Below are 15,035 nucleotides of genomic sequence, written 5' to 3'. Positions count from 1 at the left end.
ACCTAATAAAGTTTTTCTGAATGATCATAATAATTTAAAAAATCTCGAGGCAAAGCCAAAAAAAAAGCAAAAAAAAAGCAATGTTTTTCTCTAAAAATCATCGATGTTTTTGCCATCCCTAATAAGCTGTATTTTGCTGCTCGATTGGTCAATGTTTTTGAGTGGCTTGATGAAATTTGCTGTTCATATGGTATTCGGCAATGTAGTTATATTTATATTACCTTTTCAGAATATTTAAAAAGATACATTACTGAATTTCGTACTTCTTATATTAATAAAATGGTTTTAATTTAAATTCCAAATGATTTAAATATTAATATTTTATTTTAAAAATTTTATTATAGAATATTTTGCAGCCTGTGTAGTTCAGTGGATGTGGCGTTTGTACACCATGGTGCTTGACTGCACGAAGGAAGATTTCTTGATTTCGAATCTAGTCGGCGACTAGAAGAAATTTATCTAAGCCTTTTTTCGACCGGTTCCCGAGTTAGTCGATCTCTGGCACGGGCAAGCGGGTTTTTTCTCCCGGAAACTCGGTTTTTCGTCCCATAAACTCAAGAAAATCGACTGTAGAACCCACATTATTTCAGACATTAAATATGAGTGTTAGGGTTAGGGACCCCGAGATGCCAGCACTTATTGAGCTCTCTCTCTCTCTTTTCACTGCATGCTGCTTAATTAGTGATAGCCTTGGGCCAGTTTGAAAATAAACAGAAGTGGAAGTCCATCGACGAACATAGAAATTTTAAGGAAGAATGGGAGAAAGACTATGCTTTTATTGAAAAAAATGGTAAAGCTTTTTGCCTCATCTGTAGTTCAAACTTTGAAATTGCCCACAGTTCAACAGTGGGCAATTTCAAAGTAGGGAATTTAAAACGTCATTATGAAAAATTGAATCGCGAGTTTTCGTCTCAATATGCAGAAAAATCTGAAATACGGCTTTATAATTCGTATTTCAGATTTTTCTGAAATACGAATTAAAAAGTAATTAACTGAAGATTTCAATTTAAATCGTTGAAATCTTCAGTTAATTAACAAATTAACTTCATGACAAAATTTACTGAAGAATCTAAAACTGTAATGGAGGCTAGTTTTAAAATATCATGGAACAGCGCACGTGCAAAACGGCCTTATACCGAAAGGGAATTTATTAAGCAAAACATTCTTGATACAATTGAGTCACTAGACCCTAATAATTCAAAACTTTTAAAGTTAATTACCGACATTCCTACCTCAAGACATACAATCGAACGTCGAATCTCAGAAAAACACCTAGATTTATTATCAAAATTAGAAAACGATATAAAAGATTATGTAATGACGTTTGCACTCTACAGCACTTGATCGCACGACGAAAGGCGTTCGAATCTGGTCGCCGACTAGAGGAACTTTTTCTAAGCCTTTTCTCGACCGATTCCAGAGTTAGTCGATTTCTGGCACGGGCTAGCGGGTATTTCCTCCCGGAAACTCGGGTTTTTCGTCCCGTAAACTCAAGAAAATCGGCCGTCGAATCCACATTACTTTCAGACCTTAAATATACTGTGTTAGGGTTAGGGTCTACCAGCCAGCCGCCTTCTTAACTGCATACCGATTAATTAGTGATAGCCTTCAGCCAGCTATCTCTGATTGGCTACCAGCAGAGATCGTTAGATAGGGCTTAAAAACGGCCTCGCCTACTCCCTATACGGGAACAAAAAGGCGTTAGCTGCTTTTTTTTTTTTTTTTCGTAGCATTTAGTTTGGCGCTTGACGGATTAACTGACATTACAGACCAACCACAGTTACCAATTTTTATTCGTTTCGTTCTTGAGGACGGAGTGACTAGAGAAGAATGATTAGATTTAATAGCATTAAAAGATAGTACTCGTGGCGTTGATATCAAGGAAGCTTTTGATATTGTCCTTAAGAATGTTCCAAAAAGTAAATTAGTAAGTGTGGCTACTGATGGAACAGCAGAATGGCGGGTAAGAATGTAGCATTAATTGGACTTCAAAAAAAGATGAAAGCATTCCCGATTTCATTCCAATTCATTGTATTTTGCATCGAGAACATCTTGTTGCAAAACACTTTAATTTTGAACATGTGTTTACACCACTCATAAAATCGTAAATTTCATTTGGACCGATGCAAAAAAACACCGTCAGTTTCGACATTTTATTGATGAACTTGATTTGAATGAACAAATAAATGATTTATCGTTGTATAATCGTTGAGATGGTTATCTACGTACGATGTATTGAACAAATTTGTAGCTTTGTTGGAACCTATTATCGAATTCATAGATATAAAAAAGCAATCATATCTGCAATTAAAAAACAATTAATTGATCCAGGAATTAATATTTTTTACCGATATAATGGAACATTTACAAAATTTCAATGTGTCGCTGCAAGGCAAGGACAAGAATATTTCAGAATTAAGTCAGAGCATTTTTAGTTTAAAAAAATTAAAACTTTTTCAAAAAAATATAAGTGAAAAGACATTAAATCACTTTCCACGTTTGAAAAAAGCGACTTCAGGATGTGATATTCTTCCTACAGCCATCAGTAACTATCGATCAAAATTAAACAACCTGTTGGACGATTTTGAAGAACGATTTGTAGACTTAAAGAATTAAAACCATCTATTACATATTTATTAAATCCATTTGAAATTGATGTAATTAACAACGGTTTCTCGCTTTTAAAAAGCTTACTTCCTGGAAACAGCATCAGGAGAAATGGAGTTAATAGAAATGCAAGAAGACGAAAGTCTTAAAATGTTACATAAATCAGTAAATTCAATCAATGAATTTGAGAAATGTGTACCTACCATAAAGTACAGCCATTTAAAAAATGCAGCATATCGTTTATTATCAATTTTTGGATCGACATATGATGTTGAATCACTGTACTCAACGATGAAATTTGTAAAATCCAAGTATCGTTCTCAATTAACAAACCAACATTTGAAAGAATTAATAAGTTCAATTACTAATTACAAACCAAATTATCAAAAATTAGTTGCTAACTTAGAAATCCATAAACCTTCTACTATAAAGAATAAATAAAAAAAATGTAAATACATGTAAAAAAAATATGTAATAATAAATATAATGTTTTAAAAACTTTTTTCCCTTATTCCTTATAAATGATATTCTATTTATATGTGTATGTATATGACTGACATAGGCCTTTGGGATGTGGCTCTTAACATTTTCTGGTAGGAAACTAGGGCTCTTGCTGCAAAAACTCTGGCCACCCTGACCTAATAGATAACAATAATAATAGGACTCTAGCTTGGATGTAGTAATTTTTTTTTTCAGCAGAGGTCAGGCAAATAATTGTTGTAACATAACCTTACAACGATTATTGGTCAGTAACTTTAGCAAACCATGTAGATTTTTGTGCAGCTCGTTTCTCTGTATATATGGGTATGTTCCAGATGATGATGTTGATATGACGGTCGAAACGTCGAGTGTTCATTTTGGTTTATATTAAACAAAAGTTTTGCTCTAACACAGTAGTTGTCTCCAAAATTTTCCATAATGTATTCTGATCACTGTGTAAGCATGAAAGAAAGCAATTATCTTTTGAGTTGTACAGTATTTGCAAACTTTGTTACATGGCCACTGAATCAGGTAAGTAACGTTGTTTGGATCTGATTTTCGTAACTTACTGACTTACCTGATTCCATGCTTTGTTGTTTCTTATTTTGCTGCTTAATTTTCCTTTCCTTCCATTTTCATTTCAACTCGTCTCATCTTTTTTAATCCCCCCCCCCCTTCATCTATAATCTGCTTTAATTCCTATTTTGGAGATTATTCATTTCAATAACCTCCAATAAAAGGCGTTAGATGATTTTTTTTTTTTTTTGATAACCTCCAATAACTTCCTTAGAGGGGAAAATCTTTTTGCTTTCGCTTTCGCTCCTCTTCTTAGCGATACGTTTCTTGTGTTTTGGGAGAATAATACCACTTGGCCTTGCCAGAGATCTACTAACTCGAGCACCCAGGGAGGGGGAAAAAGGGCCCTGACTCCCAAAAGAAAAAGGAAAAAGCACTAGAAAAATTTCCAAAAATCTTTTCATAATTATTATTATTTTTTTAATTTATGTTGTGTCATGTCTTCTGTTTCTATGCTACTGATGTTAGCGGTCGTATAGGGTGGTAATTTCCTATAGCGTCGGGAATCCTGGCCGCTGTGAATGCAAGGTGAACAAAGTAGTGCTCTCTTAAAGTAGAGGTCTGGTAGAGTTGATCAGGGGTATCATGTATTGGCAATCACTGTAGATGCTCAATGCATCATCGTGTGTATTCTCAAATCGTCTACCGAATTCGTCCCCGCCAAAAAAAAGTAAATCTTCAGTGCTAGGCCCCTCCAAGATTAAATCCTAAGTGCACCACTCAAGACTTAATCTTGGAGGGAGTCCTCCTGTCAGGACTATACTTTAGCATAAGTCTATCTTTGGGCAAGCTAGGGAAGAGGATGCTAATGCCACTTCCACTGAGCTAGTTAGTTTCCAAAATCTAGATAGGGTTAAAAGGATTCGCATACTCCAAATAAGGGAATAAAAGGAGTTAGATGATGTTTATTATAATTAGTTGTATCATACATGATACAATATATACAGGGGTCCCAAAATTCACGCAAGATTTAAATTTAGCACCATTTGTGCGGTAAAGAGTTGCCAACGAGGAAAAAAAAGACAGCGTGACATCTGACAGTTCAGGGTTATTAAAAATGGAACGCTACACGAAAGAACAACGCATTTTCATTGTTGAGCAATATTTTAAAAATAATGAAGGTTTGGTAGCTACAGTTCGCAATTTTCGTACAAAATATGGTCGGAATAGTGATTTAACTTCATCAACTGTGAAAAGATTAATTAAAAAATTCAAGGAAACTGGATCAATTAGTGATCTTTTACACTCTGGCCTTCCGTCAACAAGTTGTTCAACAGAAAATATCGAAGCAGTTCGTGAGCGTGTTGCTGAGAGTCCATGAACATCAATTCGGAACCGTGATCTTGAATTGGGCATTTCGAGAAGCTCGCTAAAGCGTATTCTCACTAAAGATTTGCATCTTTATGCTTACAAAGTTTAATTGACTCAAGAACTGAAGCCTACTGACCACATACAACTAAGAGAGTTCGTTGAATGGATTATGGAACACCAAGTGGATGCTTATTTTTCGAACAAAATCATCTTCAGCGATGAGGCTCATTTTCATCTTGATGGCTTCGTTAATCGACAAAATTGTCGCATTTGGGGTTCAGAAAATCCACGAGTGATTGTTGAGAAACAAATGCATCCACAACGTGTCACTGTTTGGTGCGGATTTTGGGCTGGAGGCATCATTGGTCCATTCTTCTTCGAAAATGCTGGTAAGGCAATAACAGTTAATGGTGCTCGCTATCACGACATGATAATCCAGGTTTTTGTGCCTAAATTGCAAGATATGGATGTCGACGACATGTAGTTTCAACAAGATGGTGCCACATGCCATACAGCCCGAGAAACAATTCAATTACTGCACGAGTCATTTCCTGGTCGTGTAATTTCCCGTTTTGGTGATCAGAATTGGCTGCCCAGATCATGTGACTTAACGCCGTTGGACTTTTTTCTTTGGGGTTTTTTGAAGTCTAAGGTTTATGCCAACAAGCCCATGACAACACCCACGCCTAGAAGGAGAAAATTGAGCGCTGTATCAACGAAATTCAGCCACATTTATGCAAAACGGTCATGGAAAATTTCGACAAAAGAGTGCGTATGTGCCAGCAAAGCCGTGGTGGCCATTTACCCGATATGCTATTCCGTGCATAACCGTATACTGTATACTTTATGAATCTATAAAAAATTACAATTTTTAATTAAAAAAACTGTGTTTTCTATCAAAATTACTTCTTGCATGAATTTTGGGACACCTTGTAGGCGAGGCCGTTTTAACCATATGTAGCTTTTCGAGACTGAGTGGACATTTCAACCTCCACTGGCAGCCAATCAGAGATAGCTGATCCAAGACTACCAATAATTATGAGCAGCAACCGACGAAGAGACTGACAAACAAGTGCTCTCATCTCTTGATACCTAACTCTAACAGGATGTGTTCCTATATGAAATAGTATGGGTTCCACTGTTAATTTTTTGAGTCTACAGGATGAAAACCTGACTTACCATGAGAAAAAAAGAAAAAAACCATTTGCCCGTGCCAGAGATCGGCTAACTCGGAACAGGTCGAAGAAAGGTTTCTATCAGTCGGCGACTAGACTTGAACTTAAGACTATCTTCGGTCAGCTTCTATGTGAAATTATGACGCAGATGGTTATGAGAAGCTGGGGAATCAGTTTTCATAGTGTTGCCGCATATGAACTTGAAGAGTTGAGATGCGGTCGTGCATTTAAGATTTTCAATGGGTGTTTTAAAAATCAGCATGAAATGTATTCCCAGAGTCAAGAGGATAAATTTGGTAGGAGTTAAATGGTTGATCAGGTTTATTAATCATGAGTTGCAGAACAGTGTAGTGCCTACAAAAGCCTGTGTAGCTCAATGGATGTGGCGTTTGCATACCACGGCGCTTGGCCGCACGAAGGAAGACTTGGTTTCGAGTCTAGTCGGCGACTAGAGGAAATTTTTCCTAAGCCTTTTTTCGACCGGTTCCCAAGTTAGTCGATCTCTGGCACGGGCAAGCCGGTTTTTCCTCCTGGAAACTCGGGTTTTTCGTCCCGTAAACTCAAGAAAATCGACCGTAGAACCCACATTATTTCAGACATTAAATATATTGTGTTAGGGTTAGGGACAACGAGATGGCGGCACATTTGAGCCGCCTCTCTTCACTGTGTACCGCTTAATTAGTGATAGCCTTGGGCCATCTATCTCTGATTGGTACCAGTGGAGATTGAACTGCCTACTCAGTCTCCAAAAAGTTAGATAGGGCTAAATGGCCTCGCCTACTCCCGTATACGGGAATAAAAAAAAAAAAAAAAAGGCGTTAGCTGAGTTGCAGACAAAGAAAAGTTGTGAAGGAATATGAAGGAAAATTATAAGTATACTCATGTTCAGTAGATGGTAGAGGAAGAAGGGTGAACTGTGTAGAAAAAAAGGCTCATAATTATAAGAAAATTCTAGGAGGCCATAAGAATTCATAAAGAGTTCTTTCCCTGTGTTTCAAGTAAATTTCAGATTGACCATGGATGATGCTTTTATATAAGTGCTGATGGTGGGAAAGTAACAAGCTATCGAAATAGTTGAATTATTGAGCAATGATTTTTGCAAGAGTGTACCATCTACGTGGTAATATTGCAGTTCTGAATATGACATTGACTGAGGAGGGAATTGAGGATGATGAAGAAATGGAAGTGCCTTGCAAAAGTGCAATGCAAACATGGCCATTATAGATCCATATATTGCATGTACTACAAACGTTTTCAAGAGTGTTATCAGCTCTAACCATACGCTTTTAACATAAAGGAGGATAATGACTGCTCTATTATTACTTGTGTGTGTTCTTCAACAACCACGTAAATTTCAACATCCCCTGTCCACATTCACCTTCAAGTCTTTGGCCCGATCGGTTTCATTCATTTCAGTTCTGTCACTATACTGGACACCTTGTGATCTCTTCTTCCCAAAACGCATCACCTGCACTTTACCACATTAAACTGGCAGCCTTTATCCATGCCCATAGTGCTAGTCTACTTTAGTTATTCTGCTGAATCACTACATCACCTTCATTTAGTATCACTCGTTCGAATTTTCTCTCATCAGGAAACATCTAAATATTTCCCCACAAAACAAATAATTTCCTATATCACTGATGCATGAATTAAACAACAGAGGAGTCCAAGTACCGATCTCTATGGTACACCAGCAGTAACCTGCCTTTTCCTCGAATCAACTCCTCTATTAACAACTTTTGATATTCGAAACAAGTCACCAGATTCATATCCACTCATTTCTCTGCCTAATGCTCTCCTCTTCAACTTTTTACGGTGTCGAGGTACGTATTCTTGCAACCGCAATCGTACCTGAGGATAACGTGGTCTGCCCTGTGCTTCCGGTGGGGTCCTATGCCTGCAAATGCGTGTATTCATGGGGCCAGTTTTCCTGTTCTGGGGGAGGATGAAAACCCCCAGTTTCCTGTTGAAAAAACTGCCTACCTCAGTATGAGCCGGCTAACTCACCTTTCGTGGAACGAGACCATCACTGGCGGCGATCGAACCCAGGTCTCTCCCACCGAAGGGCTTCGTTTATACCGACTGAGCTACGGAGGCTGTTATATCCAATCACATTTCCTCCAATTCATGAAACAGGGTTCTATATGGAATTCTATAAAATGCCTTTGCAAAGTTCAGTAGTATCACTGAATAGACACTTCCGTTATGTAAATACATTGTTACTGTATTAAAGAAAACGCAAGAAAATTATTAAGGCAAGATCTATCTTTCTTAAAATCAAGTTCCCCCTTATAAAATATCATATTCCTATACACCCAGTCCTGCATTCTGTCTTTTGTCAATTTCTCTAATAACGTTAAACCACCATTAATGAGATACTATTTGGCCAATAATTTGATATTCCTGTCCTGAAATATCTCGTTCCTTTGTGCAGTGGGACTATATTTCCTTCTTTTGGCTCCACTGGAACTTTCTTAGTATTGAGGCTTAAATTAATAAAGCCGAATCTGGTCGCGTGGAGATCTGCTCACCTGAATTCGTTGGAATGAAAAATGGGAGAATGGATCTAGAAGCGAGTGAAAAAGATTCTAGCAGGTCAATTGAATTCTCCCTCTGAGAATGGATTGACGGTCTATGGACTTCAAAAACGAGTTGATAGGCGATGTAGAGGAAACAAGATAAAGTGATACAAGATCACTTTCCTATTCAGCATGTGTTCAATAGGAAAGTGATATAAGCGGAAGAACTAGTTGAACTACGAAGCAATCACTGGGCAAGCGTGTATGATCCAGGTGATGATTTTTCTTCCCTGATATAACAGACGCTGATGTGAGAGTTGAGCTAGACAAACTGCAAGTGCTCAGCATATTGAAACATATCAATGTGAATACAGCAGAGACTCGATGGCCTGTCGTCCCATAATGCTATAAAAATGTGTAAATCTTCATGCCTCTGACGAAGATGTTTAATCTAAGTCAGCTCTTGCAAGGTTCCAAAGGTATGGATAGAGGGCAAGTTCCATTAAATAAACGTGGCTTCAAGAGAAAAGTAGCAAATTTCAGACAAATTAGTATTTCTGGAGAGGTGATTAAAGTAGTGGAAAAAATGGTTAAAAGTATTATTTAGGCATGGGCGGATAGGAATATGATACTGTATAGAGGGAAGCATGTTTTTATAAACTGCAGGCCCTGTTTCAGTAATTTATTCACATTTTGTAATAAAATGACAGCGAAATTGGATAAAGGAAATGGCTACACTATGAAACTGTGGGATTTTGTAAAGAGATTTGACAAAATACATCATGAAAACTGTTACATAAATTGGAACAGTTGGAAATGGATACAAGGCTGGCAGCATGGATAAGCGTGGCTGATAGACATCAGAGGGGTGGGAGTACGATGGAGTGGAATCAAAGCAAATGAGGGTGATTAGTCGAGTACCTCAGGGCTCTGTATTAAAAAAAAATCAGCTAACTCCTTTTTGTTCCCGTATAGGAGGGAGTAGGCGAAGCCGTTTAAGCCTTATCTTACTTTTGGAGACAGAGTGAACAGATAGCTGTCCCAAGGCTATCACTAATTAATCGGCACGCAGTTAATAAGACGGCTAATAATTGCCGCCATCTCGTGGTCCCTGACCGTAATACAATATTTTAATGTCTGAAAATAGTGTGGGTTCGAAGGCCGATTTTCTTGAGTTTACGGAAGAAAAACCCTAGTTTTCGGGAGGAAAAAAACCCGCTTGCCCGTGCTAGAGATCGACTAACTCGGGAACCGATCGAAAAACGGCTTTGAAAATGTTCCTTCAGTCGGCGACTGGACTCGAACTTACGAGTGTAAGTCTTTCTTCGTGCAGTCAAGCGCTGCGTACAAGCGCCGCTTCTACTGAGCTACACAGGCTCTGAGCTCTGTACTATGACTATTTAATTTACTATGACTGTTTAATTTCTGCATTAATGATATAGCAGAATATTTGAGGGGTGATATTTAATGGTTTGTTGATGTTGAAAAACTGGGGAAGACAGCAGTTGGTAAAGGAGATGTTGATATCTTATATCATGATTTAAATAACTTACAGTGTGAAGGGCAATGGTTGTGAATTTCATGTTGAAAAATGTAATTTAATGCACTTCAAGATATAATGATTACATACTTCATATCATGTTGATTGTACTAGTTTACAGGATATTAATGATACTAGAATCTGGGATGATGGTAGACAGAGATTTGAAATTCAGGGAACATATTGTAAGAGTTAGCAAATTTGCTCGGAAGGTTACTTGGATGTTGAAGAACACCTTAACAAGTAAAGATAGGGAAGTTATCGTCCCTCTTATGATTCAGCCACATGTTGACTACTTGTGCATAGATTTGGTCACTTGCATTTCTTGGGGGATCCGGAAGCGGTGGAGAAAATTTTGAGATGAGTTGCCTATGAGAATAGGCAACATTCGATGAGGATGTGTAAGTTGCAGCTTTTAGCTGACAGGCGGAGGAGAGGAGATATGATAGATTATATTATATAGAGAAACCCGGGGAGAATTCATGACTAAAATTAACACACGTGAACCACAGTAGTAGGTTTTTTATTACATAAATATTTCGACCGAGGTATCTTAGGACATCATCAGTACAGTAGAACAATACTAGGAATGAATTCCTAGTATTGTGGACATCATCAGTACAGTAGAACAATACTAGAAATGAATTCCTAGTATTGTTCTACTGTACTGATGATGTCCTAAGATACCTAGGACGAAATATTTACGTAATAAAAAAAACGTACTACTGTGGTTCACGTGTGTTAAATTTAGTCATGATAGATTATAAGTTACAGGAATACTGCAAGATACTATAAGGAATACTATAAGATACTATAAGTAATACTATAAGATATAATAATATAAGATTGACACAGATTTTTTTCAATACTTGGGGAGTAGGGGAGGAAACTAGGGATTGCACTTGGGAGCTGTCTAAGAGTGTGGTTAGCAAAGGTATGATAGCTGATTTACTTGGAGAGTGGTGATTGAGTGGAACGAATTTCCAGAGGTCGTTGTGAGCGCTCCAACGGTGATTAGGTGTAAGATGTATGATAGGGGTTGTGTTGGTCTCCCAGATGAGTCTTTTGACTCCGTGGTGACCCGTATAATTAATAATAAAATAATAATAAAGTAATCAGCAGAATCTAGTGTACTCTTAATAAGTCTAGAATCTTTCTCGTGTTTTATAAATTAAAGGTGTAGGTGGCGCTGTTGTCGTTATTAGGTTACTTGTGTTTGCCTAAAAATTAATGTGTAGGGGTCACAAAATCCCCTGGTAGGATATTGTTCTTTTTCTTCTTGTGTTTTTAATCATTTAGCATATCTTTTGAATTGTGTGTCCTTTTTAATGATATATGTGAGTTTTAATTGAACTTCATATTATATTGAAAAGAGGGACAACGCAGATCGTATGCATAGGTTGTTCGGCCTGATACTACTCATGATTTCAATTAGCTTTGCCAACTGTTAGATAAATTTGAGGCTTGTAATTCCACGCTTAATCAGCACTTAGGCAAGAGTGAAGTTGCTTTATTCACAATCCCAAACTGCTGACATGTTGGAAGAACTTTTGCAGGCGATGATTTTTTCAGATGACAAGATTTAAATCATTTTGCGGGAAGTGGTAAACAAGCCGAAATTGTTGAGAGCAAAGAGATTTCTCAATAAAATAAATTTTGTCGTTAAAATGATTCAACTGCAGCGAACCGCTAAATTTTAATAGAGCTGTTTTTAATAGTATTAAATTCCTCCAAGGTAAGGAGGAATTATTATTATTTCCATCATTTTGCCAATAAAATCAGGGGCGGCTCGTGCATAGGCATCACGGAACTGCGCTGCACAGGTAGCTTTTTTTTTTTTTTTTTTGCTAGTTTTAGTGAGGTTAGTGCCGTTGTACTGGTTGGCCGAGCAGTGTCCTAAGGGGCGCCAATTCTGACCTCCTTCCTAGGCGCTGATAGAGGCAAAAATGATTTAGACCGCATTTACAGAAAGTATAGGTTTACACTGGATCACTTAATCTTAGTTTCCCCTTAAATAATTTAAGTCGGAACTTACACACCTTACAAAGTAAATACTATTATTACCAGAGACTTCCAGGGAGTCATGACTCATTGAGGGAGATCTCTATTAGCTGTTCTTGAATTTGTTCACACTATCTTTGCTCATGACCTCCAAAGGCAGTCTGTTCAGTGGTGGTGGGGGGAGAATCTACCTCTCACTCCTTTCTTGACTTTCAACTTCTATAATTAAAAAAGGGAGGAGAGGATGGGTGCTGTCCATCCTCTCTCATCCTCCCTAACATGAAAAATTCCATCTACTAGTATACTGTGTGACTTTCAGAAGTTTGTAGGTCTCTTTAATATCATTCCTCTTTCTCCTGTTTGCTAGTGTGTGCAGTCTACAAATTTCTCCTTGTAATCTACATTCCACAGTTCTGATATCTTTAGCACTCTTCTTTGCATTCTCTCCACTGGTCCTGTATCACCGTAGAGACCAGATTGTGCACAGCAGTCCAGATGTGGTTGTATCAAAATCTTGTAAAGAGCAAAATATTTTTTTATCCTTGCATGTCAGTATTCTTTTCAGCATTCCAGTTATCTTCTGAGATGAGTTGTATTTGCAGTCTTTGCTGCGTGGCCCTTGAACTTCGATTTCCTGTTTATTAAACTCCAAAATTCCTAGTGTGATCAGTTTCTTTTAGCATAATCCACCAACATAATATGCTAGTGGATATCTTATAATACCAAAGCATAATGAAGGTAACAATTTCATATGCCCACACTTCCAGTCCATTCATCTCATTTTAAAAGTGCTGCATGTCATTTGCATTCCTGTTTATTCTACCTAACTTTGCATCATCAGCAAATATCTGTATGTCTTGTCAGATACTTTCCATGCCAGTAATTTAAAGATTGATTAATAATTGACCAATGGCTGATCCCCGTGGTACATCACTGATCACCTTAAACTTTGCAGACTCATATACCACTTTTTGATATGTCAGGCCAGCAATCTTGTTATCCATGTTAATATTTTATAATCCAATTCCGTATTCTCCAGTTCATGCAATAGTCTTCCATTCTGTATCCTGTCAAAAGCCTTAAAGTCCAAAAGTATAACATTATTTTAAAATGTAAGTTGTTTAAACATTACCTTCCCTTAGTAAACTCATTTACTTTGTGGAATATATATTCACTTTCATCCCATTTTTGTATGCAAGCTTTTCCAAAATTTTCACCATCACTCCAGAGATACTGATAAGTCAGTAGTTAGGCATATTCTTTATCCTTTGTAAAATCTTCTTTTGAGACTCAAATTATGCAGTCAGGTCAAAGGCATAGTCATTTCAACTGAACACTTTTAGCATTTGTTCTGACAACTATTAGTCCCTGTTGCCAAATCTTATTCAGTGTATCTAACAGTTCTTGTATACCTTCTCCTCATGCTTAGTTTCTTTTTTCATTGAACAGGTATTATGAAGCCCAGTGATTCATACACCATGTTGAACAGTCTCTTCTGCATCTCTCACCTGATACCATCCACATTCTGTGGAATTATTCTTTCACATCATTTGCTATTTGCAGCATAACATTAGAATTATTTTGAGTTGTCATTGGCTTTCAGAGCCAGTTTCTTTTCATACTCAGACTTAACTTTTCATATGAGAATTGTATGTAGGCAGGTTGTTGTCACTAGTTTGTAGCAACACCCTGCTATGTATTTGATCTTGTTAGACTCCATCTTACATGAAATAAACTCACTGCTACATGGAAATTTTTTATTTATTTATTTTTTTAAAATTCTTACTTTCTACCATAACTGGGATTGAGTTATTTGACAGCATATCTGTCCCTCTCCTATCCTGTCTATCCTTAAAAATACTCTACCCTTTGTATACCAGTTACCATATCTGAATCTGAGAGGCAAGTCTTGCTAATGCAAGACAACCGACGAAGGTTGGTCGATTGGTAGAGCCTCTGCTACTAATGGCTCAGTTAAGTAAGTTTGAGCGCGGTTAGTAGTTGGAAGGGGGCCAATCGTTCGATGCTGTCGGCACACTCTCCCTCGATGAGTCTTTGGACTCCCTGGAGGTGTCAAAATAATAATAATAATAATAATGCCTACAATCTTAGGCCTCTAACATATTCACCAAGGCACAAACTCTACTCCTTTGTTCCTGATACTCCCAGCCATCATATACAGAAACAAGTTAACTCCAGGCTTTTTTTTAATACTTTCCTCCATAGTCCGCGTGACCCAGTTAGACAACTTTCAGATTCTTGTTCATATCTAATGTTTCAGCTATACAGATGTCCTTAGACATACTTTCATCAAAATCACCTCAGTGATTAAGTATTCATATCATACCATTCCTGGAAGTTGTGTATGCAAGGAGTAGATTTTTTTACATGGAGAATTGTCAGTGAATGGAATGTATTACCAGAATTGTTGTTAAGGGAGTGTTAAGGATTTTAAGATTCAGTGTGATATATATGTTGTCAGTTGAATGAACCCTCCATGATGAGTCTGCCAATAATAATAATAGTATTTTTAAAAAATACAGTGCTGAAACTGTGTTGATATATGACACAGTGATGAATATACTCATATTTGCTATATGCCATGCACACGATGGATCAGTTTATGTATTTTTAACTGAGTTAAATAATGCCCTAAAGACATTAAACATAAGAATATTATACTAGTGAGTAATATAAATTTGGATTTATATAAGAATAATAGCAAAAGTGAAGAATACAAAAATATATTATCTTCACATGGGTTTCTTGCATACATAAATAGTAACAAAGGAGAAGAAAACAAATGTATTGATCACATATTTA

At 37.1% G+C, this 15,035-nt stretch overlaps 2 protein-coding genes across 2 annotated transcripts in view; both read left to right on the top strand.

Annotated features, from left to right (window-relative positions):
• LOC150107750 (uncharacterized protein F54F2.9) overlaps nucleotides 1–15,035 on the top strand; it is a 304,144-nt gene that overhangs the window by 285,743 nt on the left and 3,366 nt on the right. The gene's annotated exons all lie outside the window — the stretch shown is intronic.
• The window catches only part of ND-75 (NADH dehydrogenase (ubiquinone) 75 kDa subunit), a 282,357-nt gene continuing 279,251 nt past the window's right edge, over nucleotides 11,930–15,035 (top strand). Inside the window, exon 1 of the mRNA XM_090391511.1 lies at nucleotides 11,930–11,946. The gene's annotated coding sequence lies outside the window, so the exon portion shown is untranslated. The remainder of the gene's footprint in view (nucleotides 11,947–15,035) is intronic.

The sequence above is a fragment of the Typopeltis vanoorti genome, chromosome 4 (genome assembly GCF_054136105.1).
Source record: "Typopeltis vanoorti isolate ZY-2024b chromosome 4, IOZ_Tvanoo_1.0, whole genome shotgun sequence".
Taxonomy (NCBI): Eukaryota; Metazoa; Arthropoda; class Arachnida; order Uropygi; family Thelyphonidae; genus Typopeltis; species Typopeltis vanoorti.
The sequence above is the reverse complement of the archived record's forward strand: the minus strand, read 5'-3'. Positions and strand labels throughout refer to the sequence as shown.